Here is a 26,025-nt window from a genome sequence, read left to right on the forward strand (position 1 = left end):
ATTCTCCAGGCAAGAAAATACTGGAGTGGGCAGCCATTCCCTTTTTCAGGGGATCTTCCCAATCCAGGATTGAACCCAAGTCTCCTGCATTGCAGGAAGATTCTTTACTCTCTGAGCCACCAGGGAAGCCAATTAAGATCCTTAAATTAATCTCAGTCATCAAGATCCATTTATCAGGTAGTGCAGATTCCAGGGATTAGGATCTCATATCTTTGGGTGGCCATTATTCAGCCTGAATTACATTCCCATCTCATCTTATACATTAAATAAATTGATAATGTGCTTAACTCTTAAAAGAATATGAAGACAAGAAGTCATCTGATCTTAGAAAGGAAATGGCCCTTTTAAGCTTAATGTAGAAATGTAAAAGATTGTTTAGGTCTAAAATTACCATAAACAAAATTACAAAGAATAGACAAATTAGAAAAAGCATTTACAACAGACAAAAAGTTTTTATCATTAATGTACATGTGAGCCTTTTATAAATCAGGAAAAGAAATTTCCTAATAGAAAAAAAGTCCAAGAACAGGAATAGGCATTTCACAAAAGAAGAAAAATCAATAGGTCGATGAACATAAAAAAATGTACCCCTGTAGTAATCAAAAGCAAGTTAAATATTAATGATGTGTTTGTTTGGGCCAACAAATTGGCAAAAATTATAAAAATTGCAAGAACCCATAATGGCAAGAAAGTAAGGAAATTTCCTCACATAATTCCTCAGTAAACATCAAGTATTTATTGGTGCAGACTTTCTCAAGAATATTTTGCAATAAATACATAAGGCTTTAAAAATGTATATTTGCTTTGAGTCGGAAATTATGATTTTAAATTATGACAATAAATGAGCAACTACAGAAGCAGAATTGTACATGCATGCTCTTTATAGCTTCATTAAAACATAGTGAAATTACAAATGGTCTAATATCCCACAATAGAAAGTAAAAAATGTTTACAATATGTGGTTAAATAAAGAACAAGTTTCAAGACCATCTGTACATCTGGTCCCTTGAATGTGTGTTTATCTGAAATACTGAGTGAAAATATTAACAGTTGTCCTCATTGATGGTAGGACTATGGATAATACTTCCCACCATTTAAAAATTCTTCAATTTTTACAATGAGTATGCATTACTTTTGTAAAGAAAAGATAAATGCATATGTTTAAAAATTATCCACACAGAATAAAGTCACGTTTTCTAAATGTGGCAAATCCTGTCTATTTGCATCTCCCTTTCCATTTTCACTCATCTTGAATACTCATTACCTGCCCAGTGTTGCTGTAGCTCACAGCATCTCAACCTTCTGAGCTTCATCCTGTGTTCTCATAAGCCTGTGTCTTTATAATCCCCAGAGAATCCTACCACTCATAGAAAAGCCAGTCATCTAAGGAGGGCAGAGAATCTTCACCGTGCCTCTAGGGAGAACAAATTACTTCCTTGTCTTTGCTATCACAGCTCAGCACACTTCAACATGCTGGGACTGTATTTCTGTTCTGTTTAGATGGCATGGTTCTGTTTCCCTCCCGGATTGTGAGCTTAATGCAGGCAAGTCAGAATCACATGAGAACATCCAGCTCCCAACATAGAGGATAGAGGATTAGATTGGTCCGTGTAGAATTTAAAGTGAAAAAGGCTACTCCAAGCCTACCACTAGGAGCCCAAAGATGAGAGCCTAAACCTGATCTTTTTGGATTAGTCAAATGGGCATTTTAAAAAATTTATTTGTGTTTATTTTCGGCTGTGCTGGGCCTTTGCTGCTGCACGCCGGCTTTCTCTAGTTGTGAGTAGGGTCTACTCTCCAGCTGTGGTGCGTGAGCTTCTCACTGTGGTGGCTTCTCTTGTTGCAGAGTGTGGGCTCCTGGGCGAGCTGGCTTAGTTGCCCCAAGGCGGGTGGGATCTTAGTTCCCGAACCAGGGATTGAACCATTTCCCCGCATTGGCAGGTGGATCCTTAACCACCGGGCCACCAGGAAAGTCCCAAATGGGCATTTTTTAATTGGAACATAATTCCTTCAACCTACTGATTGATGTTGGTTGAAACTAAATCAATACATTTCTGATTTGATTTAAGTTGCCTGCTTCTTTTGGATCTTTTTAGTGTGAAGAAAGCTGATTTGTGGTTGCTGTTCCTTAACCTTTAATTAGTGTGTTAAATGCCACAGTTTTGTTTCGCATAGGCTGGTTATGTTTCCAAACAGTCTCACCTTTTTGCAAAATCAGATTCCTGAGTTGTGCTGAATCATCAGCTCTGAATGAGTCTTTGAAGATGATTAGAAATAGTTGGGGAGCAGAACCGCCTCGGCACAAGCCTTTCCAGAAAAAGCAGAGAACAGATGAGATATAGGAACCAGAGGAGAAAAAACCTGGGGCTAGTCAGGTCACCTCTCAGAGTCCCAGCTGTCTATTTTTATTTAATAAGGAAAGGTTGTTGCTGCTGTTCAGTTGCTAAGTTGTATACGACGCTGTGACTCCATGGACTGCAGCATGCCAGGCCTCCCTGTCCCTCACCATCTCCCAGAGCTTGCCCAAGTTCATGTCCATGAAGTCGGTGATGCTATCCAACCATTTCATACTCTGCCACCCTCTCCTCCTTTTGCCCTCAATCTTTTCCAACATCAGTGTCTTTCCCAATGAGTCGGCTGTTTGCCACAGGTGGCCAAAGTATTGGAGCTTCAGCTTCAGTATCAGTCCTTCCAATGAGTATTCAGGGTTGATTTCCTTGACTGATGGACTCGATCTCCTTGCTGTCCAAGGGACTCTCAAGAGTCATCTTCAGCACCACAATGTGAAAGCATCAATTCTTCAGTGTTCAGCCTACTTCATGGTTTAACTCTTATATTTGTACATGACTACTGGAAAACTCATAGCTTTGATTATATGGATCTTTGTCAGCAAAGTGATATCTTTGCTTTTTACTACACTGTCTAGGTTCATCATCTTCTAATTTCATGGCTGCAGTCACCATCTGCAGTGATTTTTGGAGCCCAAGAGAGAAAATCTGTCACTGCTTCCACTTTTTCCCCTTCTATTTGCCATGAAGTGATGGGACCAGATGCCATGATCTTAGGGTTTTTTTTTTAATGTTGAATTTAAGGAAAGGCACCTCCATAAAGTCTGGTTGATAGCAGCTGATCTGAGACATTAGGAAGGAGATCGCAGGTATCTTTAAGGAGCTTCGGGGGCTGGAGGTAATGCTGAGCTCTCAGCCAGGGAGTCAAAGAAACATGCCATTTCCTTTCAGGGTGTCTCTGGACTAGGCATGGAATTGTTTGAAGAAGGTCTTGGTGGAGTTTAGAATTAAGTGAACAAATACATAAACTTGATTGTTCTGGGAGTACAGCAAGGAGCCGGTACCATCCGTGCACTTTTTCTCAGCTGGCGTAGCTAACACCAGCTGCTGTTCTATTTGACGTGGTGGCATTTGTATATATTAGATGTAGTAGTTGTGGAATAGTTTCTCCCTAGGCTTTCGATTTTTTTGGTCACATTCCCAGTGAAAGCCTAAATTGCGCACTCCTAGATAGGGAGCAGAGCACAGGATGGATTGGAAATATTAGTGTGTCCAGATGGACCCTGGGGTTGGTGCTAGCTCGAGAACCAAGCAACTGGACTTGGGCAAGTCACAAACTCTAGGGCTTAGTTTATCTCTCAATAGGATAAGGGACATGGACTAAATTAATTGTTACCGACGAAATAGATTTTTTTTTTTTTTAACGGAGCATAGTAACTCTGGCTGAGATAGAGGAGGACCCCGGCTCTGTCTGCTGGCCTTGCCCTGCTCCCTGTCTATCTGGACACCCAAGGAAGCCCAGGGAGTTTGAAATAGAATGAAACCCTAAAAAAATTCTCTTGTGACTCATCTGAACTCACTCCCTCATTTGAAGACATCAACCCAATGTGAAAATTAATTGAAAAATGGCTTAAATGTTTACTGAGGTTTTTTTTTTTTTAATGAAACAAATCATTCAAACAAACAAAAACTATGAGAAGGATATTCAGTTCATCACCAGAGCATAATTTCTCTCTGGGTCTCCGCCCCCTTGAGCCCTCTCTCGCCCCCCTCCCCTCCTCCCACCTCCCCATGGTGCTTCCAGAGCCCTTCCCTTCCTCCCATCCACTCCCTACTGCAGACTCCTTAACTGAGCTCCTGGGTGTGATCCTCCCACTCCTCCTCTCCCCTCCTGACAACTACAGCACCTCCTTATCAGACTTGTCCGTTTCTCCTTCAGTCGCTTTCCATCCTGTCTAAGGGGAAACTCAGCTTCTCATTCTTCTTGTTTTATCTCATTCTGTTCCCTTAAAACTCCATTAACTCTGTTAACAGGCCCAGGCAGGTAGCAGCAGCCGAGTGCAAGATTCAAGAACTTCTTTCCTTTAGAGTGGGGAGTGGGGAGGGGGTGGAAGGAGATCAAAAATGCTTATAGCAGTATATTCTTTACCACACCTCTCCTCGCTAGTGATCTTACTGCTCAAGTCCTAGAACTCCCACTCAGCCTCCTGCTTCAACTCAAATCACTAAAAGGAGTGTGTGACTGGCACACCTGAGTCAGAAGCACGTGCCAAGATTTGCATTTTGTGTGTGTGTGTTGACAGGGGTGAGGGGTGTTTTATGCTCATTTCCTCTTCCTTGTGCGCCTCTCTTCTTCTTTTTTCCTCACCACTAGCCATTCCTGGGACCACTTCCTACTGCTCCAGCATTTCTGTGCTGCAAAGATGCTCCAGGAAGGAAGGTGTCCCTGGATCTTTAAGGAAGCCCTGGGATCTTTCCAAGTGAGGTGCCCAGTAGGCTTCACCAGGCTTCCTGTGGACAGTGGGACCCTTGAGGGAGTCTGAGGGCCGGGTCTCAGGTGAGGTCCTTCAATTACCTCCTGCGTGTAGATGCACTACAGCACCTCCTGCTGCAGTCACACTCACCTGTGTCCCTGTGACTGGGGCTTTCTCAGACACAATCAGAACAGGCTTAAGTTCCTTTTGGCTCCACATGAAAGAGAAACGTGATCTCTGTCCCCACGTCAGAATTACCGTGTGTTCCTAGTCACAATGCCTTTACTTCTCACCTTTGATATGTGTGGATCCATTTCCTTATGTGTTATTAACACTCACTCCTCTGGTGTCATAGTCCCTGTTGTGACCCCCACAAGCACATATCCACCCTCACACCCCTCTGGAGAAAACACCATGTTGCCTGGCTTTGGACAATGCCAGGATCCCACAGAGCGTGCCCTCTATTCACTGCTTGCCAACAAACCTGTCCCTTTGACAGCTGCAAACCAACCAGATCTACAGATCTTTGCTTTTTTTCCCCCTCCTCTTCACTGGCAGGGCCACTTGTAAAACTGGGTGATGGCGGAAATTCTAAGATGCAGCAGCTGAGCGTGAGTATGTGTTGTGAGAGAGAGAGAAAATGAGAGAGAGGGCGCACACCAGTCTCCCAGGCATCAGTCAGCAGGGACTGTATTTGTGTAACTCATTAGTGGCCTGAAGAGTCATCGGGCTGGGGAACTAGTTCTGCCTCCTTGGAGAGCCGTGCGCCTGCTGCAGGCTGCATTCACCCAACATACTTTCTCCTTCCTTGTGCGTTTGCCTCCCAGGGCTGGAACCTGGGCTTTGCATTGACCAAAAAAGACACGAGGGAGCACAGGACTCAGAGTCAGATGATCTCGTTCAAATCTGGCACTGGAAGGAGAGGCAGAGATAGGATCATAGCTGAATGGCTAATGGCATATGGTCAGTAGATCCTGGTTGTCTGTCTGGATGTTCATCCTTAACCTGTCCCCTACCAGCAATGTGATCTAGAATGAGTTACTTCATATTACTGTGCCTCAGTCTCCTCGTGTGTAAAATAGGGATGATAATACTAGTACCCTGCTCATGGGGCTGCTGTGAGAGGTTTCCTGGTGCCTCAGATGGTAAAGAATCTGCCTGTAATCCAAGAGACCTGGGTTAGATCCCTGGGTCGGGAAGATCCCCTGGAGAAGGGAATGGCTACCCACTCCAGCGTTCTTGCCTGGAGAATTCCATGGACAGAGGGGTCTGGTGGGCTACCATAGTGTTACAAAGAGTCGGACATGACTGAAGCAACTTAGCACACACAGTAAGCTCTAGATAAGCACACTGGCTGTTTGTTACTCATAGAAACAATAGGAATAATCTTATCGCTATTGCACAAAGCAAAAGCCCTGCTATTATTACTAGTTTGTGAGTCTGGGGTGAATTAACCTCTCTGAACCCCATTCATAAAATGGGGATGAAATCAGAACCACCGCCCCCACCCCCCCAGACTGTGCCTTATTAATAAGCACAAGTCTGTTTGATGGAAATGGAAATCCTTAGTTGATCATGTCTTTGCTACTGAAGATTGTGCCAGCCTCCACGTGTCCTGCTCTAGGAACTTTGAAGGGGCATGGACCTTGTTTGTAGACCAAAACGTCTCAACTATTTAAAATCCAAGAAGGACCAAAAAAATAATAATAATAAAGGTAAGTCATGATTCATTCTTTGGGATCATCTCTCTCATATCCCAAAGGCTTCAGGGGAGACTTGACTTTTCTGAATCCACATACGATTGTTCCAGAAGGACCGCTTTTGACTACATCAGGAGAGCTAAGGGCTGATGGGTTCTGAGGAGTAGAGAAATGTTGTACAGATCTCAGCTGCACGGTGGAGCAGAGCTGCTGATTTTATCGCTCTTGATCTGCTGATTCTTTGTTGTGTAACCTTTGGCAGGTGAGTTAACCTCTCCAAACCTGAGCTTTCTTCTTAAAAGGAAGGTTAATAAGATACCATAAAAGAGTATGACACAGGGTAGGCAATCTGTAAATGTTTGCTCCTTTCTCTTGGGAAAAAATTAGCATCTGGGTTTATCAGGCCAACCTTTGGATCTGAGTTGGTGCTTGGGACATGGCTTATGAACTATAAAAAGTGAAAATGCTGTGTGATTTTAAAATTCCAGAAGTACTTTTTATAAAATAATATGTGTTTTTTTAAAACACACCTGAGTTGGTAGGGGGCTTTCTGGATCTGGACTTTGACAGCTTTCCCACAGTTAGACAGTTTGCTATTCAATTTAGGAGGAGTCCAGCATCTTACATCATGAAGCAAATTACTGTGTATAATAATCTCTTTACTGTTTCAGATAAGATGACCATGTAAAGGATAGAGTAAACTTAGGTCAGGTGCTTGTCCATGCATAGCTTGGACAGATCAGATAAAGAGAAACCCGAAAGGTCCATAATGAACTGCCTGGGGGTGAGGATGGCCTCTCCCAGTGTCTTCTGGGAATGACGTAGGACGATGGCAGGAGTCAATGGGAGCCCAGGCTTCGCAAACTCCCACCTCCCAAGTTCTGAAAGATTCTTCCCTGGAGGCATTTTCAAATGCTGGCCACAATCCTTGAAAAACAATCTACTTTCTCCATCTTCTCGGGTTTCTACAAAACTGTTCTGAAATCTCACCGCTTCTTCCTACTTCCACCTTCAGTCTCTGATCCAAGTCTCATTATCTCCCACCTGAGTTACTGTATACAATCTGATTGACATCCTTCCTTCTGCCCTATGTCGAAGCCAGAGCAGGTCTCTCTATTTGGAATCATATGGTGACTCTCTATTTCACTCAGAGTGAAAAAAAAAAAAGACATTATATTGGTCTAAAAGCCCTAATCAGTCTGTAAAGTTCTCTCTCTGTCTCCTAATCTCTCTTGGTTCCTCTCTCTGCCTTGCCCCAATTGCTTTCTTATTATTCCCCCAAAAGATGCCTGTGCCCAGAATTCCAGATCATTTTCTTTTCTAAGCTTACTCAGTGGTTTTTATTTTTACTGGACACACAGGCTCTACAACTTGAAGATCATGATTTTAATAATCTCCCAAAGGACTGAGCTCAAATTTTGCTCCTCCAGCCTGCATGCACTACTCCTTTCTGGGAATTCCTAGAGCATTTTTATTCCAGGAATTTTATATTTTTATGACTTTTTATACTTTTCCTGGACTGATCTTTATTCATAACCAATTTCAAAATTGGTCAATTGTATTTTTATTGTTGAATTATAAGAGTTTTTAAATGTATTCTAGACACAGCCTGGCAGGCTGCAGTCCATAGGGTCACACAGAATCAGACAAAACTGAAGTGACTTAGCATGCACATTCACACACAGACACAAGCCTATTATCAAATGCATGATTTGCAAGTATTTTCTCCCATTCAGTGGATTCTCTTAATTTTCATGAATGGTATCATTTGAACCATAAAAGTCTTAAATTTTGGTATTGGTATAATTTATCTAATTTTTTCTTCTGTAACTGGTGCTTTTAGTGTCATATCTAAGAACACTTTGCCTAACCCGAAGTCACAAAATTCTCTTCAATATTTCTAAGACTTTTATAGTTTTCATTTTTAAATTTAGATCTACAATCCATTTTGAGTTAATTTTTTGTGTATGGTTTGAGGAAAGGGAGCTAATGCCATTCTTTTGCATATGACTTTCCAGTTTTTCCAGCACTATTTGGTTGAAGACTATTTTTTGCCTGTTGAGTTATTTTGGCACTACCATCAAATAATAACTGACTGCAAATGTGTGTTATTCCTTGTCTCTCAATTCTATTCCATTGATGAGTATGTCAATGAGTATAACCACACTGCTTTGATTATTGTAACTTTCCAGCAAGCTTCAAAATCAGAAAGTATGAGTCCTCCTAATTTGTTCTTCTTTTTCAAGACTGCTTTGGCTACTCTGGGTCCCTTGAATTTCCACATGATTTTAAGACTATCTTGTCATTTTCCACACAGAAGCCAACTGGGATTTTGATAGAGACTGAATTGAATTTATAGATCGATTTGGGGAGTATTGTCGTTTTAATGATGTTAAGTTTTCAGGTCCCTGAACATGAGGTGTCTCTCCATTTGTTTAATCCTTCTTTAATATCTTTCAATAATGTTTCATAGTTTTCAGAGTATAAGTTTTGGACCTTTGTTAAATGTATTGCTAAGTGTTTTATTTTCTTTTTGATGCTATATAACTGGGTTAAGAATTTTATTTAAAAGCAAGAGAAGTCATTGAAGGGTTTTGGCAGGAATGGGCCTGACCATGATTGAATTTTTAAAGATCTTTCTGGTGTCTGTGTTGAGAGTTCATTTAAGGGGGTAAGAGTAGATGAAGGAAGACCAATTAAGAAGCTGCTGCACTGGTCCAAGCGAGAGATGGTAGTGGCTAGACAGGATGATGAATCAGACATGGTAAAAAGTAGACAGACTCAAGATGCCTTTAAAGGAAACTCAATAGGATTTAGTGATGGATTGGATTTGGGGGCGTGAGAAAGGGAAGTATCAAGGCTTTTATCCTGTGTAACAGAATAGGTGGTGTGGCCATTCATGATGATAAGGAAAACAGGAACAGAAACTTTATATGGTCTTTAAATACCACTTTACCTTAGAGATAATTCAATCCAACCCACATATTATCTTAGTTGACTTTTCCAAGACTTTTATGAGGTAGGTAGGATAAGCATTAATGTCCCCATGTGCTGAATGATGAAACTGAGGCCACCCTGAGAAAGAGTGCAGATTGGAAATCAAAGAGCATGGCACTCGGCCCCAGCTATGTGAAGTATTGCTGGGCTCCCTTAAGGGCCCTATCAGTTAACTCCTGGAGTGCTCAGCTTCTTCATCCGTCAAAAGAGGACTTGGTGAAGTTCTCCCTAAACTCCCTTCTGGTCTGCCTTCTTTCATTGTTATCATTCATTAAGAAACACAACTGTTGATAGAACTGGGATATTAACTCGTCTCCCAGTTTCTAGTCTATTGTACCCTATGTCTTCTCACTCTTTTTTTTTTTCTTTTGCCCCCATTTATATTTTATGAGAAAAATGGATGTCTCCACCTTGCTCACAGATATTGGGCAGTGCGGCCTATCCTTGGGCCAATACATCTAATTTTAAGTTTTGTCAACAGGGACACATAAGTTAAAAATCCCCTGGAGCTATGACTGTGGTTTTTACTATCTTTTAGATATTTGTAAATACTTGTGCTTCAGGCATAAACACACAAATAATGTGACGTTAGGTCCTTGCCAAATTTAGAAATATTCTATCTCATCTCCTGTGGTGGCCACTCAGAAACTTTCTCCACCGAGAATGACTCCTGTGTTGTTGCCCTCAAACCAGACCTGAGGTATTCACTGTGGAGTGTGTCAGGAGTAGTTCTTCATCTCTTGTGAAAGCAGGTACAAGAGCAGAAGGCCACTAATCAGGTGGGAAAAGTAAATACCAAAAAAGTGTTTCCGTACTTGAAAAATTGATGTGAGAGTTGGACTGTAAAGAAAGCTGAATGCCAAAGAATTGATGCTTTTGAATTGTGGTGTTGGACAAGACATTTGAGAGTCCCTTGGACTGCAAGGAGATCCAACCAGTCCATTCTAAAGGAGATCAGTCCTGAATATTCATTGGAAGGGCTGATGCTAAAGCTGAAGCTCCTACTTTGGCCACCTGATGTGAAGAACTGACTCACTGGAAAAGACCCTGATGCTGGTAAAGACTGAAGGCAGGAGGAGAAGGGGATGGCAGAGGATGAAATAGTTGGAAGGCATCACTGACTCAATGGACATGGGTTTGAGCAAGTTCCAGGAGTTGGTGATGGACAGGGAAGCCTGGTGTGCTACAGTCCATGGGGTCACAAAGAGTTGGACACGACTGAACAACTGAATTGACTGATTGTACTTGAAAAAGAATCAGTGAGTTCTCCCAGGAGATGGAGAGGGAGATTATTGCCCCGAAGTCCAGGCCCTCACACACCAAGCAGGACTCTGAGAGGGTGAGGAGACAGCTCACTGTGCTCGGCTGGTTCCAGGCTCTGGCTTCCTCCTCGGTAACCTGAATAAGGAAGAGGGAGGAGGAATTCTCTGCAGGTCCAGCCTTTGAACTGGCCGCTGGATGAAGGCCCAGGACACACCTGATCTCATCAGCTTCCAGCAGCTTCTTTCAAACAACAAACAAGCCCGGCATTTACCTAGTGTATATACATTTCCATCACAATAGCTGCCCTGCTTTTATGGAACCAGGAACAATTTGATAGTGCAGATAAATGGGGAACCCTTTGAAAGAGGAGACCCACTGAAATAATATCTCTGTCAAAGGGGCACGTTTCCTCCACACATGATCCCCTGGACGAGTGTCACGTTGCAGACAACTAGGACAGCGACGCCAAATGGTCATTTGCTCACATTTTATGATGAATTCTAAAGAGATGACTGCAGAGCTGTCGGGCAGCCAGAACTCGCCCATCAGCTGGGCGACGAGCCCCATGCCTGGCTGTGAACAGGACTGGGGAGGCAGAATGTGTGCAGCCAAGCGGGGGAGACATCTCAATATGTCATTCCCTTTGGAGGGAAAACAAGGCTTTCAGGGAGTCTGAACATCCACAAGTTTTAAGAAAACCAGCTCATTTCTGAACTGGGGAGAAAAGCTATTTCTCCCTGGAGCAATGAGTCCCCAAATTGACTACATATCAGAATCGCCAGGAACACTTGGAGAAACACAAATTCCTAAGTACCAGCCTGGACTTACTGAGTCAGAATCCCCCTTCTTCCTCTACTCTACCCCAGAAGCAGCTGGGAGAACAGGAATCCTGAATAGTTCACGCCCCAAGTCATTCTGATGAGATGACTGACGAAACTCTACTCTGAGACCATTCGTCTACACGGTGACCTTGAAACACAGCTCTGTCCACAGTCAGAGAAGGGCCATAATCAGCACTTTGCTTTCTGTGGGGCAAACATGTTAACAGGACCACAAAGGTCAGTATTTCAGGTGAATTGAGAGGACAATCTGCATGAGAGAGGATTCTGAAAATGAGTCAAGGAACTGCTTCCTTTGTTTAGCCATTTTAACCTGGAGCTACTTGTCAGCTCTTCATCTCTGAGCAATATTAAGTCTGCCCAGGTGAGTCACTAACATCTGAGGTCCTATGTTCCCCGGGGAGAAGCGATGGAACTGGCAAAGGTGACCACTAGGCTACCGCGGAAGCATTCTCCCCTCACCTGGCGGGCTTCTGCTGTCTTTGCCTCTGCTGCTGCTGCTGCTTCTGCTTCTGTTTCCTTGCTCCCTTCCAGACAGGGAGCAGGGAGGAGGCTGAGACAGGTGCCAGCAGAGGACTCCACACTTTGGGTGAGGGGAATGGAGAGAATGGCAGGAGGGAAGTAGAAGGACAAAGAAGCCCTACAGGAGATCAGTTCACCAAGAAGGGGAGATAGTTGGTGATTTATTCTGTTCTGAAGGTGGAACTCACACACGAGGGCTGGGGGTGCACACTGGCCCCCGTTCCTGCCTCCCAGCCTTATCAAGCTTTAACACCAGATTGAAGCCAATGGAGACTAGGGCTCAGAGTTGGTCTCCATGGGGTCTGCTTCTTCCAAAAAGGTCTCTCACTTTTGAGTTCCCACCCAGAGCGCCTCGCCTTGGATCTAAACGTGCATTCCTGTTGTTCCTTAGAAGGTCTATATTTTAGACTTAGAAACTTCCATTTTTCTCAGTACAGTGGTCCCCAACCTTTCTGGCACCAGGGACTGGTTTTGTGGAAGACAATTTTCCCACAGCCCAGGGTGTGGAGAATGGTTTGGGGATGATTCAAGTGCATTTCATTCACTGTGCACCTTATTTTAGTCTAATGCTACTGCTCATCTGACGGTGATAGCTTATGGTGAATGGTGTCGGATTCATGATCTCCGAAGAAGATTTAACTTTGGGACAGGGACCAGGCTTTTTCACCCAAGAGCTTTTGTATAGCAGAGCTTTCTTAAAATGAGAAGGGACAGAGAAACTTCTGACATAGACATCAGAAGGGGATGGAGAGCGCCCCCTGCTAGTCTTTATCAAGGGAGTTACATACTTTTTAAAATTAGTTATTACAATAAATCAAAAGAATGTCTCAAGGTTGTAAAGATCTTACTAGACCCACTCCCATAATTGACATTTTTAAGATAACAGGATTAGCCAGAAGATTTTCAGGAAGGAGAAACTGTCCGGAAGCAGGATACATTGTTGTTATATAATCCTTAGTACAGAGTTTAAACTGAGTTGTTTGTTGTGTAATCATCAGTTCTGGGTTTAAAGGAAAAAAAAAAAAAAGTTTTATATGACTAAGACTAAGGAATGTAGATTAAAAAAAAAAAAAAGTTTTATATGACTAAGACTAAGGAATGTAGATTAAAAAAAAAAAAAAGTTTGTCCTTTCCTCCTCCTTGAGAATTCCAGACCCCTATCTCTACTTCAAGAGTTCCCAGACCTTTCTCTCCTCCTTGGGGACCCCAGACTTCTTATCAACCTGCCTAGGAATTGACTCTCTCAACAGGAGGTACAGATCTGTGGCCTGGAGGTTGGGTATCAATATATGGATGAGTTGGTTGGGATGATAATTCTACATAGTCTTTTTGGTGGTTTAATCGTTAAGTCGTGTCCAACTCTTTGTGACCCCATGGACTATAGCCTGCCAGGCTCCTCTGTCCATGGGATTCTCCAGGCAAGAATACTGGAGTGGGTTGCCATTTCCTTCTCCAGGGAATCTTCCCAACCCAGGAATCTAACCCAGGTCTCCTACATTGCAGGCAGATTCTTTACCAACTGAGCTAAACTGGCCAAATGGAGCTTCCCACTAGCCTGATGGGCCTCTGTGACCCATTGTTAATCTCTAGGTTTATCCCTCTGCCCCCTCACCTCTAACTCATATGAATGGATTATTTATTTACCCCACTGGACCATAAGCTTCTGAAAGGCAGGGAATAGGGTTTTTTCATCTTTAGATATCAGCACTCAGCATGCTGCTTGGCATTCAGTCAGGGCCCAGTGGCTCACACCAGATAAAATTGAAGTTAAGTTAATCTGAAAATGTGCTATGAGTCCCATAACACGTACGTCACCTTGTCAGCCAATGACAGAAAGATCTAGGTCAAAATTTTGTTCTGCAGATATTAAGGATGTGTTAAAAAAAATTATTTTTTCAACAGTATGGATATTGAGTAAAAGCCTGCAGATCGTTGCTATAAGTAATGTCAAACGTACCCTTGCATTTTGCTCTGAGGCAGCTCCCCCTGAGGTGAGTGTGAAGAGTGAGTCAGCCCTGGCCATGCTGCTGAGGAGGCCGGGGGAGGGGTTGTCCCATGCTGGAGGCTCCTGGGCTGCAGCAAGATAGGCTGTGTGCTGGCTTCCAACCTCTGGCAGCTCAGGCTGCTGGCTCAGCCCCTCCAGATTCAAAGGCCTTTTACCTCATCTGGAACTGTTCCCTACAGCCCATGAGTCTTTAGGATACTTCATCATTTCACTTACTGAGTATGTAGTACCGTCCTGCGCTGTTGGTCTGGCTCCTGAAGAGTGAACGGTTGGTGGCCATTTGCACCCATGTGTGACGTCCTGAGCCTGACGTCTTGGTTGCTCTTTTTCTCTGCCCAGGAGGGTGGCTGCCCCACTGCTGGGTGTCACCACAGCTTCACCACTGCTTTCTCAGCAGTTTTCTCAGGATTTGAGAGGCTCAGCCTCCCTCTCATACCAAGGTTTCCAGTGCTCTGTTGCTCAGTTGTATCTGACTCTCTGTGGTCCCCATGGACTTGTAGCCCGCCAGGCTCCTCTATCCATGGAAATTTTCAGGCAAGAATACTGGAGTGGGTTGATCTTCCTGACCCAGGGATTGAACCCTCATCTCCTGCATTGGCAGGCGGGTTCTTTACCACTGTGCCATGGGAAGCCCCATCATGGTTTCCAATACGTTAAATAAAAATGCCAAAACAAGTTAACAAGAATTGGACACATTGTTTTTATAGTTATATTTAAGAAAATGATGCTTTTACTATGAAATGTCACACTTTGTTCATTTTTATACATGACAAAATATGATTTAAAAACATGTGACCAATGTGAAATATCAAAAATTTTATAGCAAATAATGTAACTTTAAACACTGATAATCATGACTAGTATGAGGATGTCATGACTTATGAGAATGTCATGACTGATGTTTTAGATCATTGTTATATTCTATTAATAATCTATTGATGATATTCTAAAAATAGACAAAAAGTCCCATCACAGAAGAAAGTGTCACACAATATAAATTTGCTAATTAAAAGATAATCATAGGAAATAAATAAAACATTAATTTACAGTGCATTAGAGACAAGCTGGGTCTGAGAAATTAAAGTTAAATGAAGACATCTTTCCATTCTCTCACTTTATCTTTGCTAGAAGCAAAGGTTTAAAACTGAGGTTTTTTATGACTGTGTAGCATTGCCTGGACCCCAACAGTGCTGCAGTCAAGGTCTGACAAGGCGGTCCCTGGATGCAGAAGGTCTATGGCTCCAGAACTGTGTCTGGGACAGGGGTATGTCCCAGCAGAGAAGACAAGGCCCCCACCATTTGCGAGCACCTGGCTCTCAGCCTGCTTTCTTCCCAGAAGCCAGCCCCTGATTCTTTGCACTTTCTCTCACACTGATGAAGCAATATCTTGAACCACTTGAACTTCAAGCACACTGGAACCAGCAAGCAGAGCAGGGAACTATCTGAGAATTTACATCTTCACGGTGAGGGGGGTGTGGGGGCAGTCCTTAGCCTAGAACCAACTGGTTCAGGGGTATAAATACCCCAGATCTCTTTCCCTGATTGGATCAACTCTGCAACCAATTTTGTCTTTAGAGCTTACTTTTGAGACTTCCCCTGACATTGGGTCTTTACTTGGCCTAGTTTCTTTTCTGGTCCCACTTCTCTACTCCACTACCAGTTTTCTTAGGAATTTCTCCTAATAGAGTACTTTCACATCCATCATTCTTCTTACTCTCTGCTTCTGGAGAACTCACCCTATAACAGGAACTTAACCTTGTAACTTACTGTGTGACTTTGAACAAGTTGCTTGTCTTATTTGAATCTGTTTTCTATCTGCAAAATTGAGACAGACACATCATTTTTGCAGGGCCACTGGAAGCATTAGAGACCATGTATATGAAGTACCTGGCACAGAGTCAGTTGCAGCAGATGCCATCATTACTATTTCCTCTAGTCCATTAGGCTCACTCACCCCTGCCACTGACAATATTCTCGATGGCTGGAGCACGCTGGGACTTTAAGAAGCAAATCCAGTTATTTGTTGTCCTAGGGCAGAGCCCATGTCCCTTTCAACGTAAATGGATCTGAGCAATTTAGCTGTGTGCTTTGAAAACCCTTAGAGCAAGATTAGGACATAAGAACATGATTCAGGGTTTGGGTGCTGGGAGGGGAATCAGGATTTGATTTTAATCCATCTCAAGGTTGTATCCCGACCATGGAAATCTTGAGAGTTTTTTGATACAAACTTTACTCAGATAAGAAGGCTGTGTTGTGCTGTGCTTAGTCGCTTAGTCATGTCTGACTCTTTGCGACCCTATGGGTAGTTCACCATGCTCCTTTGTCCCTGGGGATTCTCTGGGCAAGAATACTGGAGTGGGTTGCCATGCCCTCCTCCAGGGGATCTGCCCATCCCAGGGATCCAGCCCAAGTCTCCCACATTGCAGGCAGATTCTTTACCTTCTGAGCCACCACGGAAGTCCTGATAAGAGAGACTCTACCTCATTTAGGTCTACTGCTGTGTTTTGGAGCCTGTTTGGGGTTGGGTGGGGGGGCGGTGTGAGGGTGGGGTGGGGGCGGTGGTGACAGGATGTCGGGGCAGGGTTCCCTTGGGGGAGGCTAGGCCAGAATGAGAATCAGATGGTCCCATACACAGCAAGTTATCAGTGTTTCTCATGTGACGTGTGCTACCAGGTAGGCAAATCCAAATGAGTCATTTCCTTTCTCAAGCCAGAGCATTGTAGGGACCTAATGGAACGATAGAGATTAGCACGGCCCCTACGCAAGGGTGACACGCAAATTCGTGAAGGGTTCCATATTTTTTTGAGTGAATTCCGGGAGTTGGTGATGGACAGGGAGGCCTGGCGTGCTGCAATTCATGAGGTCGCAAAGAGTCAGACACGACTGAGCGACTGAACTGAACTGAATGCTATAGGAGTCACTCTCATGCTTCCTTTCCACGCCTGTTTCACTTTCTCTACTTCATTTCCCACACTTGAGTCTTCCCAAACACGGACCATAGTTCTCCAAACAGCCCGAAGCATCTATTCCCTGAGGTTTGTCCACACCCAAAGAATTCCCCTTTGTTGTTATTGGTAAATGCAGATGATGTAAATAACAATTTAAAATGAGTCAGAGTTTGGGACTTCCCTGGCGGCTCAGTGGTCAAGACTTCAAGCTCCCCACTGCAGGGGGCGCCGTTTCCACCCCTGGTTGGGGAACTGAAATCCTGAATGCAGCGTGGGGCGGTCAACAAATGAAGTGAGTCAGAGATGGCCTGATACAGAAAGGAGGCTTGCTGAGCAGGCGGTGGAGAGGGTTCCCTGGGCATGAGAGGTGCGGACGCCAGGGCAGAGTGCCGCAGCAGCGTAGAGGGATGCCTCCACTACAGTCCTGTCCAGGCTGGATTGGGGCTCGGGGTGGTAGGTGGGGAGCCTGGAGAGCGCATGCGCACTTTGTGGCCTTCCGTGCAACGCTTAAGGGAGATGGTGAGCAGAGAGAAGCAGTGGTGGAGGAACTGACTCTGACTGTCACTTAGACAGTGAACGAGGGCTCCTCCGCAAGCACGACTTCCTCTTGGGAACAAAGCTCCATGTTGTCACAGCAGAAGTCAAAGAAAGAAAGTTAAAGTCGCTCAGTAGTGCCCGACTCTTTGCGACCCCATGGACTATACAGTCCATGGAATTCTCCAGGCCAGAATACTGGAGTGCGTAGCCTTTCCCTTCTCCAGGGATCCTCCCAACCCAGGGATCAAACCCAGGTCTCCCACATTGTGGGCAGATTCTTTACCAGCTGAGCCACAAGGCCTCCAGGTAAATAGGAGTCTGGGTGGATTGGTTCAGCGAACTCCTCGCATGGAGAATTCTCCTTTCAGGAAGTGCTCTGTAATGCCTGTAATGTCTGTATTCCTCTCACCCGAGTAAGGTAGGTTTGTCCTCAGAGAAAGGGCGTGCTGGGTGATACCTTGTGGCAAAGGAAACCGGCAAAGCAGTGTAGGGATGAAGCTTATTCCCAAATCTAAAGCAGAGCATGCTGAAGACCAACGGAGCCCTTTGTTTAGAGCATCGCGGCTGTGCCTCCACCCCCCAGCCCTTGACATCTGACATTTGAGGCTCAGCCTCCTGAGATAGGTTACGGCCCACAGCATGAGGCTCCTTCCTCTGCTGCATGAAGATTAACCGTTCAGTTTCAGGTCACAACTGTGAAAGTGCACCCGAGATACACATCCCGGTGCCATGACGGACCCAGGGGCCAAGGGTCAACAAAAGTGGTCAAAACCGGGTGAGGGTTCCTATTTCTTCCCTTAATAAAGGGAGTGCTGTTGCCAAAGGATACAATAACAAATGTCAGTCAGTCCTGGAAGCACATCTAAAGTTGCTAAGCCTGGTGCTGATGGAGGCCATCACAGCCCCCGTCCACTGCTGTGTGTAGGCACGTGCGCTTCACCTGCCCCGTCGCCCTGTTTTCCCGAAACACTAACTGACTCTTCCTTGGTTCCTCCTCCTCATCCCTAATCCTATGCATTGCACCTGTAGGGTCAGCTCTGCTCTGCTTTATCTCTAGGGGCACCTGTTTGTTGTTACTAAATCATGTTTTTCATGAAAACATGGGCAGGCTCGGATTACTTCCTGTTTCCTGGACTTCGGGCATCCACCCGGCAGTGCTGGCACTGCTCTTGCGCCCACTTTTTCTCACTCACATGAAGCTGCCATATTGGTTAATAGACCAATTAACCATATTAACCAATATGGTTAATAAACCATATTGCCATATGGGTTTGCCCATGTTTGGGCAAACCATTCTTATCCATTAACGAGCATTTTCAGACACACCCTGTGTTGTCCTCAGACTGAGAGACTGCTTGCTTTTAGGAGGGATGCTGCTGAGCAACAGGGTTGGTATAAAGAGGCCCTCTTGTTTTAAGCCCAGATCCACAATGAGCAAGAAGTTGGCACAGTATAGTTCTATGAACGGAGAAGGCAATGGCACCCCACTCCAGTACTTTTGCCTAGAAAATCCCATGGATGGAGGAGCCTGGTAGGCTGCAGTCCATGGGGTCGCTAAAAGTCGGACATGACTGAGCGACTTCACTTTCACTTTTCACTTTCATGCATTGGAGAAGGAAATGGCAACCCACTCCAGTGTTCTTGCCTGGAGAATCACAGGGACGGGGGAGCCTGGTGGGCTGCCATCTATGGGGTCGCACAGAGTCAGACACGACTGAAGCGACTTAGCAGCAGCAGCAGCAGCAGTTCTATGAAATCAGTGTCTCCTTTAGTTACTTGGGCTTCCCTGGTGGCTCAGATGGTAAAGAATCTGCCTGCAATGCAGGAGACCCATGTTCTATCCCTGTGTCAGGAAGATCCCCTGGAGAAGGAAATGGCAACCCACTCCAGTATTCTTGCCTGGAAAATTCCACGGACAGGGGAGCCTGTTAGACTACAGTCCATGGGATCGCAAAGAGTCGGACACGACTGAGTGACTTACACTTTCAACATTAGTTACTCTATAGAGTGGAGGCTGCTAACGCATGGAGTTTCTTCCTGTGGTGTCCTCTGGAAAACGTCTGGGGCCTTTCCAAGTGCACCCGGATGTGGTCCTCAGGACAGGAAGTGGACAGCCCTGTTCCAGCCTCGAATCCTTGAGCTCTTATCTTACAGCTGCTGCTGGAGACCAAGGCTATAGTATGGGTTACCTGGGGAGCTGCTCAGACAAATCTTTGGGGATGACCTGCTCTGTATTCTGAGGTGTCAGCATGAATTCAGTTCAGGGCCTAGATAGTCTCAAAATGACTTGGTGTCCCTTTTAAAACCTCTCCATAGTGGACTCTCCCAATGACGCTTTGTTGGATTGACTGACTAGCTGTGGCATTTTCCTAACTGTTCTTCTGGCTGCTGCCCCTGCCCGAGAAATGGGTTTGGGGAGTTGTTCAGGGGCCTCCATGGCCCTTCTTTGGCCATTTATGATAGTCCTCTGCTGGGTTTACAGCAACCTGACAGGAAAGACGGAGGAATCTGCTGTGTGGACATCTCTTAGACCAGGACTTTGTAGTGATTGATGCTTCCTAGGAACTTGCAGCTCTGTGGGAATTCAGCTCTGGCGATACTGTCAACAAGAGTGGGGCTAACGGACCCCAACAGCATCTTATCAAACCCATATAAGATTCTATCATGTCCCTTTATGAAGTGGGAAAAAAATGGATGGGAAAGATATATAGTGTGTGCTTTATATCTAGACAGTCTCTTAGACATGGTATCATAAGACACCCTGGCACCAACTGATGGAATGAAAATTCACTTCCCATGAGAGCGGTGTTATATTCGAGGGGTATGTTCATGTTCCTGAATAAAATCTTGGATAAAATACAGCTCTAGTGACCTCTGCATCTTGCAACCCACTATGAAATCAGCACTCACTGATTCCTAGAACCATTTTCCATCTTTGCTCCCCTGTTTCTGACACTGGCACCTGACCTGCCTCCCTTTTCTTTTCTTACAGATTCTGCTGACTCATGACTTTCATCCACTCTGATGTCCCTTTCAGATGATTCTTACCATCTCAGAACTTCTACGTATCACTTTCTCTGTGTGTCTTTACATATTGGCCTTCTACAAATTTCCTCTCTGTCTCTTGAGTATAGATGTTCCCAGAGAAGCTCACTGGACCAGTTAACCATCATCTTTCTTCTTGGCATATCTAGCTTAGAGACTTTCAGCCAATTTAAAATTTGCTGTTAGCTCTTCTTTGGTTAGGTTCCTGATTTAATTTTTATTGGTTAAAATAGTGGGGCTCATTTGGGGGTGATTTTTGCTGATGTAACCCATGGTGGGCATGCCAGGCTTTCTGAGGTTTGATGTGACCAACGTACTAATTCCTCCTTTCAACATGCTGACTCAAAACCTTATTAACATGTTTTTAGCACAGTACACACTTCACTGGAAATTGATGAAATTAAATTTCCCTTCAGAAAGATTGTTACATAAAACAATGGCCAAGACAGGCACAGTTGGCTCCAACTGGAATGAGTTAATGGGGCAGAGATTGTAAACCTTGGGAGACTAGAAGATGGCAGGTAGTTAAATCATGTATGTAATCCAACTGTTCTGGTTATCTATGGCTACTACACAAATCATCCCAAAAGTCAGTGTCATCCAGCAAATTTTATGATACTTAAATTTTCAGTCAGTTCAGTTGCTCAGTTGTGTCTGACTCTTTGCAACCCCATGAACTGCAGCATGCCGGGCTCCCCTGTCCATCACCAACTCCTGGAGCTTGCTCAAATTCATGTCCTTCTGATACAGAAAATTTTATGATACAGATTCTGTGGGTCAGGAATTTGGATAGGAGACAGTGAGCATGGCTTATCTACTTGGTAATATCTAGGGCCTCATCTGAGACTGATTAGAACAGCTGGGGACAGGAATCATCTGGAAATTTTATGTAAATGACTGGTGTCTGGGCTGGGAGGACTGGAAGGGTGGGCTCAGCTGGAACTGTCAACTAGTACACTTACAATAGCATCTCTACGTGGCTCAGGATTCCAAGAGTAAACCAGCACGCAGGGCAGAATCCCATGACGTTGCATGACCTAACCTTGGAAGTCATGTAACATCCCTTCCACCATACTTCATTGGTCAACACGGCACAAGCCCACTCAGATTCATGGTGAGAGGACATAAACCCCACTTCTCAATGGGAAGAATGTCAAGGAATTGGTGGCCTTGTCTTAAAACGGCCACACCAAGGATCAATGTTTTCTTTCCCTAAGGATGCTATCCCTCCGGTATTCTTGAGAAAGGGAGGTTCTCTCAAGTCAGCTCCAAAATTATCACAAAACAGCCAGCTGCTCCTCCATAAAGTGTGTCTTTTCCAGCTCCTCTGAAGGTCACTGCTCCCCTTGCCGAGGCTCTTGGCATCCAATAATGGACTGTGGTTTCACTTGTATTTCTGCTGTCTCCACAAGGGCCTGCATGGAGAGGGCAGTTCGTGTTTCTCACATCCTTTGGCAAACGCATGATCCATACTTGTGTGGATTCATCATACTTTGTGAAAGACTGAGACTATCGAAAGGAACAACATTATGTGAAGAAAGTCATTTAAAACTGCATTATGGGCATGACTCAGCCCAGATTGCAGGGGAAAAGTCTCCAAAGTCTCCACAGGGAATGGATCACACATGTCTGTTCTGATGTCCATCCCCATCTCTTTGAGAACCTCCTTTATAAAGTCTGCATGATAGTCTTCACTTGCTTTTTGAGAAATTCCAACTCTATCAATGAAGTTGTTTATGGCCCCAAGATTGAGTTCTTTTTCTCTAATAGTATATTTCCTTAAGCTGGGGTTATTCAGCCCATAGTGATACCCAAGAGGACTTCAGAGGGACGGCCTACCATTATCAGAGTGAACTGGGGGTCTCCTGATCTCCCATTGGCGTCTGAGTCTCAGATATTCATCTAGGGATCATTCAACCAGTCCACGTGGAGGTATGCCCATCAATGTGAGTTAGAGATACATCTTATTTTTCTTATTGTCTTGTTGGTAACTGTCTGAACACACACATAGCCCTTTCAAGAGTAAATATTTGTTCCTAAAGGCATTCAAGGCTAAAAGCATAAGAAAAGGAAATATTGTCCTAATTGTCCCAGAATTTGCATGACCTGAGTATAGGAATTAGATTTCATTTCCTATCCTTTTCTCACTCTCCTTTCCAAACTGTGTTTTTGAGCCTGCAGGAAATTAGAAATTGACAGTTGCTGACCATGTACAGTTTTACACACAGGATCTGCCTGAAACTTTGAAATTATGCTTTTAAGGTCTCAATTAAACCCTTAGAGAAGGGCAACTTCTTCGTCAGTCTCTGTTAGGGAGCGAGGAGGGCCATAGCTTCGAGGCGGGGCAGCTTCATTCCTTCTGTCTGAAAGAGTGAGTTGGCAGCAGTGCCAGGGGCCTGGTGGCTCAGCTCTGCAGCAGGAAGCCAGTTGGTGGCAACAGATTTCTGCCCGGGTTCAGAGTCTGACCTGCTGAAAAGTCACTTCTGCTCTAGGCAAGAAGGCCATCCATGAACAGATTCAACAGTGCTGTTCTAGAAATAGTGACTTTATATGTCACCAAAGCAGGAGCCCAGCCCTCCAGAGGCCAGTGTTTGGGAGAGTAGCATAGGCTCTCCTAACCCTGCTTGTCTCTCCTCTTGGGCACGGCAGCCCCCGGCCTCCCTAGTGAGCAGCCCTCTCCTCTCCCGCCTCTGTGCTTTCATTTCTGTCTGTCCTCCTGGAGACAGTCTCTGGCCAGAGCAGCTGGGTGTCCACGTCTCCATTACCGTGTCCTTCCATGTCACCTCCCACGTGGTCTTGTCAATTCAGTTCTGACTTCCACTTGTTTCTTCCCTTTCCACTTTCTAAGACATAACTTCTGTATTCACTGCTTGCTTCAATTCTCTTCTTCCAGTACTTAAGCCAATACTTGAGTTCTTTTCCAATGTTACAAGCTCCTCTCTTTCCATCCAAGTCTTCAGAGTCACATGTCCTCTGGCTTTTAGTATGTTTTTAGCACATAATCAGTGTTATCATTCATTTATCAGAGCTTGAAGTTTCTAGTTGGCTATTGAACCAGTATGAGCTTGAATGGTCAAAAGTAACTGTATGGTTACTGAATTTCCCATTATGGCCCTAGCAAGATGTCCTAAGTTGTTAGGTTATAAGAACTACACTGACTTTGTAATGAATCTTTGTAATGAATTGAATATATTACAATATGTTCAAGGTAAACCTCCTGAGATTAATTTACTCATTAACTTATTTTCATTTCATGCTTAAAACATAAATAATGTCAATCTTAGAGAACCACATTTTTATAGTTAGAGTTTTTGTTGGAAATGAAATAGCTTTCATCTTCAGTAAATGGGATAGACTTCCATGCGAATGTAAAATGCGATAATCATATGTGTATATTTTTTGACATAACACTCTCAATCATTTTTATAACATAGTTTAGGGGTAGTAAAAAAAGCAAACAAACATCCCCAGAATGAGCTTGAAGAAGCATTCTTCAGTGTCTCTTCTGAAATCTGAATCATGTTGCTTTCATGCTTGCTTTCCAGCTCCTGGGAGAGTCTGCTTCCCTCTGGAGATTGCTCCTTCTCTCTCTCTCTGGCTGGCCAACTCCTGGTGATCTCCTGGGACTCAAGACACCTGACCTTCTCAAGAAGGTTTTTCTGACTTTCCCTGCTCCTCTCCTAAGGCTTGATTTCATAACACCTTGTACTGTATAGCAGTGATTATGGTTGTGATTTAACCTGAAGGCAAGGACTGTGCCCACTGCCGTTGCTCACCCCCACATCCCCAGTGCCTAGACCAGCACTTGGCAAAAGGCATAAATAAATTTATATTGAATGATTTAGATGAATGATTAAATGATCAAGTTATTTGAATGAATGACTCCATAGATGGGAACTGTGTAAGAAATGATAAGAAATGTTATGGCTTAAACCGATTCTCATTGAAAACATGCATCTCTCATTTGCTGCACATAATCATTATAATGAACATGACTTGATGTTTTAAAATAAGATATTTGGCTTATACTTATGTAACTTTGATTTGTGCGGAGAAGGCAATGGCACCCCACTCCAGTACTCTTGCCTGGAAAATCCCATGGATGGAGGAGCCTGGAAGGCTGCAGTCCATGGGGTTGGTGAAGGTTGGACATGACTGAGCAACTTCACTTTCACTTTTCACTTTCATGCATTGGAGAAGGAAATGGCAACCCACTCCAGTGTTCTTGCCTGGAGAATCCCAAGGACGGGGGAGCCTGGTGGGCTGCCGTCTATGGGGTCGCACAGAGTCGGACACAACTGAAGTGATTTAGCAGTAGTAGCAACTTTGATTTGTGACCATGAAATTGGGTCTTCAATAACAGCATCTCATACAACAACACAGAAACAGTACTGAACTTCCCCACTGGCCTTTAAAGTCCAGATTCTACTTACATTTCTACCTATGTGGGTGTAAATATTTGTCTCCCATGAGGGGGTAGCAGAAGTCCTAGGTGAGCTTCCAGGCCTCCTTGTCTAGAGCTGCTCTTCCTTGGGTCAAGGAATTTCTGTTAATGGATTCCATGCTGACCCAACCTCATTGCCAAGACCCTTCTCTCCCACCCACCTCCATGCTAAACAATGGGTACAAGTCACTCAGTTGTGTCCAACTCTTTGTGACCCCATGGACTGTAGCCCATTAGGCTCCTCTGGGGTTCTCCAGGCCAGAATACTGGCGTGGATTGCCATTCCCTTCTCCAGGGGATCTTCTGGACCCAGGGATTGAACCTGGGTCTCCGGCATTGCAGGCAGATTCTTTACCATCTGGAAAAGCTATATACTTGCTTCCTCCACCTCCCTCAAAGGTAGGCTTTGCCTTGAAGCTGAACTGGGGAGAATGAGATACAAGAAAACTTTTTTGTTGGGCTTGCCTGGTGGCTCAGTGGTAAAGAATCTGCATACCAATGCTTAAGATACGGGTTCAATCCCTGATGGGGAAAGATCCCGCATGCTCTTGAGCAACTGAGCCCATGTGCCACAACTACTGAGGCTGCTCTCTAGAGCCCGGGAACTGCAACTATTGAGCCCTCTGACTGCAACTACTGAAGCCCATGTGCCTACAGCCCGCGCTCTGTAACAAGAGAAGGACCACAATGAGAGGCCCATGCGCCACGACTAGAGAGTAGCCCCTTCTCGCCTTTGCCACAACTAGAGAAATGCCCAAGAAGCAACAAAGACCCAGTACAGCCAAAATAAATGCACAAATAAATATTTTTAAAAAAGAAAACCTTTTGTTCATTGTTAGCATTCTTGATAAAAGGGACCAATGTTTCTAATGTCAGCATCTCTTTTTTTCTCTTTTTGCCTTGAATATGGGACATGATGGGTAGAGATGCAGCAGTCATCTTGCTCTTGTGGGTCAACAGCTG

General features: G+C 44.4%; 1 pseudogene; it reads left to right on the forward strand.

The window, feature by feature from the left end:
- Window positions 1-16,789: 16,789 nt before the first annotated feature.
- On the forward strand, window positions 16,790-16,890 carry LOC112443077 (uncharacterized; annotated as a pseudogene).
- Window positions 16,891-26,025: the final 9,135 nt, after the last annotated feature.

The sequence above is a fragment of the Bos taurus genome, chromosome 20 (assembly GCF_002263795.3).
Source record: "Bos taurus isolate L1 Dominette 01449 registration number 42190680 breed Hereford chromosome 20, ARS-UCD2.0, whole genome shotgun sequence".
NCBI lineage: Eukaryota > Metazoa > Chordata > Mammalia > Artiodactyla > Bovidae > Bos > Bos taurus.